This window comes from Larimichthys crocea, unplaced genomic scaffold (genome assembly GCF_000972845.2).
Source record: "Larimichthys crocea isolate SSNF unplaced genomic scaffold, L_crocea_2.0 scaffold500, whole genome shotgun sequence".
NCBI lineage: Eukaryota > Metazoa > Chordata > Actinopteri > Sciaenidae > Larimichthys > Larimichthys crocea.
The window spans coordinates 4818-10510 of NW_020856509.1; the positions used below are offsets into that span (position 1 = coordinate 4818).

General features: G+C 40.3%; 1 long non-coding RNA gene across 3 annotated transcripts in view; it reads left to right on the forward strand.

The window, feature by feature from the left end:
* LOC113745158 (uncharacterized) overlaps positions 1 to 4517 on the forward strand; it is an 8468-nt gene extending 3951 nt beyond the window's left edge. Inside the window, exons 1-5 of one of the 3 annotated variants that reach the window (XR_003462005.1) lie at positions 1912 to 3042; positions 3286 to 3491; positions 3730 to 3783; positions 4141 to 4290; positions 4493 to 4517. This is a non-coding gene — a long non-coding RNA (uncharacterized LOC113745158). Of the gene's footprint in view, positions 1 to 1911; positions 3043 to 3285; positions 3492 to 3729; positions 3784 to 4003; positions 4291 to 4492 lie in introns of those variants that run through there. The other 2 variants (XR_003462006.1, XR_003462004.1) reach the window with 2 other exon arrangements.
* Positions 4518 to 5693: the final 1176 nt, after the last annotated feature.

Genomic DNA, 5693 nt, shown 5'->3' on the forward strand with positions numbered 1-5693 from the left:
CGAAGCTCGTTGTGTCATTGTTTTTGGTTGATGTGAAGACGACTGTTGTTGTTGTGTTCATGTCTACAGGAAATAAAGCTGATTCCAGCTGACAGCATTCCAAGATGTACAGAGACAGTATATGTATATGTATATCCCGACAGATTGTTACAGCAGAAAACTGAACTAAAGAACTACAAAGTCATGAATAAATGATTTATCTCAGTCACAACAAGTGGAGATGACTGTCAGCGCTGCAGTCTGAACTGCTCTGAGATCAGCTCCACTGTCAGACACAATGTCAAGTCCACCATCATCATGTGTGTTCCTCTGGATCATGTGACAGAGGATCATCAGTGGTCTGGGCTGCTCTGCTGCTGCTCTGTCACTTATTTAAACAGATTTACCTGCTTTATTTTCTGTTGCAACTCCACCCTGTGGAATGATTAAGAACTGCAGTTCATTTCCACGTTATTTTCACATTAATTTTGTGTGTAGTGAAGTTGTGTGAAGTTGATGTGAAGAAGCATTTTTAGTAATTTATGAGCATTTATCTTATCCACGTGTTGTAATGTAAGTCTATCTTATTTTATTGTATTGTATTTTATTATATTATTTTGTGAATACCAGATGATAAAAACCTGTAGAAAGTTTGAATTGAACTCCAAACTTAAGCATCATTTTAGTACATATTATAATGTGTTATCTGTTTTTAAATTGTGTATTTTTCTAGTAAATTTAACAGATTTTTAAAACAGAAACTGAACTAAGAACTGCCAAAGTCACTATGGATGATTTGTTTCACTTTCACGTGATTTGATCCATTGTTGATATACATTGATTAAATTGCTTTTAGTTTCTGAAATATCTCTGGATTTTGTTGAAAGGTCGGGATGTGTTAAACTTTAACACTGTGTTACACTGTTTTGTTTTCTTTTGACCTTGAACTGTATTCCCCTCTCGCTCCCAACGGCCCCGCTTCTGGAGACGGCGCTCCTCTGTGGCCCTGCCGCCGCTACCTGGTGGAGCTGTAGCAGCACGTACTTTTACCGCTTATATCCTCGAGCACGGATGTCGTTCCGTAGGGTTGGGACGCCCTCGCCTGTGCGCTTCGGCTTGCACCTTCCGCCTCCCGGGATGAGAGCCCAGGCTGCCCGTGTTCCCTCCTTGCCCCCACAGGGATGCGTGCTCTGCCTGCCCGATTGTGGTTCCTGTCGTGATATATACGGCCCCGTTGCTTCCAGAAGATGCGTCTGCTCGGCCTCGACTGGTGGGCTCCCGTGCGCACCACCTCCGCGGTTTCGTCGGAGCCCTCCGTGTTCCGTTCCGCTGGGTGGCGTCAGGCGTCGTCAGGCTTAGTCGTGGTCGGCCCTGCTCCTGCCTTGATGTTGACGACGCAGAGTCTTTGGTGCTACTTTTTTATTGGCGTTGTAGCCGCTGCGCGCTCCCGCACTCCTTTGTCCCCGCGACTTTGCACCGCCACTCACTCCTCGCGTTCTGCTTCCCGTGCCTTGCTCCCCTGTTAACATTGTGAATGTTCAGTTACCTGACCATAACGTCCATCACGACCTTCATCGTCGGGCCTTCCAGTGTCTGTGGTTCGTGCGTTGCCCGGCGAGGACTGAAGTCCTGCTGGTCTTTATACTGGATGTGCTGCATCACTGACTGACAGCTGATGAAGGGAGTCTCTGGAAACACTGATTCATGACTTCTGTTGTCTGTCTGCTTCTCTCATCAGGTGGAAGTGGTGACAAAGGTGTTTGTGTTGAGAGAGGATCAGCTGAGTCCTGATGATCCAGAGAGGTTGAAGCAGCAGCATCAGCTCTGACTGGGCCATGTTACTGGGAGGTGGAGTGGAGAGGAGAGCTTCATCCAGCAGAGACTGACGGAGGAATCACAACAAGTGGAGATGACTGTCAGCGCTGCAGTCTGAACTGCTCTGAGATCAGCTCCACTGTCAGACACAATGTCAAGTCCACCATCATCATGTGTGTTCCTCTGGATCATGTGACAGAGGATCATCAGTGGATCTGGACTGCTCTGCTGCTGCTCTGTCACTTATTTAAACTGATTTACCTGCTTTGCTTTCTGTTGCAACTCCACCCTGTGGAATGATTAAGAACTGCAGTTCATTTCCACGTTATTATTCACATTAATTTTGATGTGTAGTGAAGTTGTGTGAAGTTGATGTGAAGAAGCATTTTTTAGTAATTTATGAGCATTTATCTTATCCACGTGTTGTAATGTAAGTCTATCTTATTTTATTGTATTGTATTTTATTATATTATTTTGTGAATACCAGATGATAAAAACCTGTAGAAAGTTTGAATTGAACTCCAAACTTAAGCATCATTATTAGTACAATATTATAAATGTGTTATCGTTTTAAAATTGTGTATTTTTCTAGTAAATTTAACAGATTGTTAAAACAGAAAACTGAACTAAAGAACTGCAAAGTCACTATGGATGATTTGTTTCACTTTCACGTGATTTGATCCATTGTTGATATAAAAACATTGATTAAAGTTGCTTTTAGTTTCTGAAATATCTCTGGATTTTGTTGAAAGGTCGGAGATGTGTTAAACTTTAACACTGTGTTACACTGTGTTTGTTTTCTTTTGACATGAAATGTATCAAATATAGCAAGAAAAGCACAAAGTATATAAGATCGATTGTGTCAGTATCATTTTATATTTCATATACTTTTTATATTTCACAAACTTTATATTTATACTGTTATTACCTTGTCTTCTGTTTTTATTCGGAGCCTTGCAACAAAATCTTGCTCAAATGTACATTGTGAATGTTCAGTTAAATGACAATAAAGTCAATCAGAGACAGAGTCTGGGTCCGGTTTGTCTTGGTTAAATAACAACTAGTTTCTGTGAACAGTTTGTTTTGGTTTTCTCCATCATTTACTCACATTATGTTTCTGTTTACATCATGAAACTGGGAGCAAAGTCACATGGTTTCAGAAAGACACCAGTTCTGAGCGTGTTCAGTTTGTTCAGTCCTCCTTTAAAGTCAACAGAGCAGACGGAGGAAAAGTGATTCTGAGTCAGGGTGAGTGTTAATCCCACATTTAATAAAAAAAAAGTACTTAATACATAATGATGATGATAACAATAACAATAATCATAATAAAACCAATAATAATAATAATAATACCAAGTTATTGGCTGCAGTCTTCTAGATTAAAAGTCAGTTTTCGGTTTTACCACCTGTCATAACTCACTAACTCAGTTTGACAGTTTGTCTCTCGTCGTCTCACTCTTTATATTTTAACTGCGTCACTCTCACATGAAGGCCCGCCCTACCCTGTCTGTGATTGGCTGATATTCTTGCCCTCCTCACCTTGACCAATCACAGTCCTCCTCATGCTTACAGCCAACCCATTTCATTTCAAGGAAATCCAGAGGCAGTTTGCAGAAACAGTCTGAGGTGAGTTCAGTTTGTTTGGACTACATTTAAAGTCGACAGAGCAGACAGAGGAAAAGTGATTCTGAGTCAGGGTGAGTGTTAATCCAACATTTTTATTATTTTCCTGTCAAAGTCTCTGAGTCAGTTTTCTCTCTGTGGACTGTAGAGGAAAGAAAAGTTTGGATGAACTCAACAGTTTGATTCATCTGTCGACACAAAGTCTGTTTGTTCATACACAGTCTGCAAATGTTACTTCCTGTTTGTGACTCTTGAACAAACCTGTTTCCTGTTTTCTGAGCTCACAGTCAGTGTTACTGTTTCACCTCTCAGACTGACTGAAGTCCAGAAGAAGAGTGATTCTGAGGAGGACAGAGCATGTTCATGGTAAACAGATGATCTGTGTGAGCAACACACACTCACACATGCACATGTGCGAGCCTGTGCACACACACACACACACACACACACACACACACATAGACAAAGTCATGTCATTTGCTGTAAATGGAGAAAGGCGGAGCAGCACTAAGCAGGTGGTGCAGATTGATAAGAACATGGAGGGGCCCTGAAAGGGAAAGTGTTCAGTTTGTTTACACTTTCTGAGTGAACTGAGCAGAAGTGCGTAGTGTGCGCATGTTGATTAATGCTCGCTCAGTCTTGTTTGTGACTCTTGAACAAACCTTCTTTTTCTTGATTCCTGTGTTCTGAGCTCACAGTCAGTGTTACTGTTTCACCTCTCAGACTGACTGAAGTCCAGAAGATGAATGTTGGTGTGGAGGAAGAGGAGGACAGAGCAGAGTCTCCAGCATCCAGCTGTCTGTCCATGAAGAGTAACTTTTCCAAGGATCTTCCTATACAGTTCAGTGATGAACCTGGACCCTCAGACACAAAGTAAGAGAACTGATACTAACTCATTTAAATTATTCATTTTCAGTTCCCTCTGCTGATGTCATGTTTTCTCTTGATTTTGTGTTTATGTTAAATCAAACTCATGCAGTGCCCAGACAGCAAATCAAATTAGAGCTTCATGAACGACTCATTAGAGAATTATCAAAGATTCATGTGATCTGAATAAAAACATGTTGGTTTGCAGAGTTCAGTCCAACAGACAGGAGAGCAGAGTTCCAGGACCATCTTTGTCATGAAGAGTGACTTTCCAAGGATCTTCCTATACAGTTCAGACCTGGAACCTGGACTCCTCAGACACCAAAGTAAGAGAACTGATACTAACTCATTAATAATGTTTTTTTCAATCATTCAGTTGCGTCTTCTGTTGTGTTTTCTACCAAATATATTTACCAAACTCTTAGACCTGTTATCTTCCTCTTAGTGTCGGTGACAGCTGTCAGTCACTTTGAAAGCCATAATCTGAACTAAGAGGACGAATACAAACTTTTAAGCTCATAATTACACAGTAGCAATGATCTGAATAAAACATGTTGGTGTTTGCAGAGTTCAGTCCACAACACAGAGCAGAGTCTCCAGGATCCAGCGTCTGTCTATGAAAGTGACTTTTCCAAGGATCTCCTATACAGTTCAGTGATGAACCTGGACACTCAGCACACAAGTAAGAGACTGTTTTTTACTGTAAACTGACCTGAGTAAGATGATGCATTGAGGATAAACAATGCTCAAAATTATATTCATGAGTGCAGATCTGTTTCAAACTAACATGGATCTTCTATGTCTGTCATTTGAGGCCAAAATGGCTGCTTTAGCAAAAGTTACATAGCTTACTCAACTAAAAAAGAAACAAAAATGATCTACACAACACTTTTAAAAACGGTTTAGTTTTGTTGAAGTTAAGATAAAAACAGATTACAAAATAGATGAAATACAGTTTGATACAAATACAACTGAGAAAGCATTTCATTAAGAATAAAAAACAAGGATAAAATAATTAAAACTGTTTACCCCACAACCTGCCTGCAGATTTGAAAGGCCAATGTAAAAATAGCAGTTATCATCTGATATCCCATTTCCTTCCAGTCAAAAAAAAAAAAAAGAACATTGTGCTGATTGTGCTCCATAAAGGTGTAGGACTAATATATGGAAAAACAATTCCACAGTGAGTAAAAAATGTGTCAGCCTGGTGAACAAACTCTAGGTGTATCTGCCTTTCACACAATGTCAGCTACATATATTTTAATATAAGAATTTTAGATTGTGATATCTGAAGAACTAAATACTAATCTACACTGATTTATAATGTTCATCACATCTGGACTTACTTAGCCTTTCTGCAGTTCCTCCACAGCTGGAATCAGTCTCCGTCGTCCCTCCTTGCTGTGTTG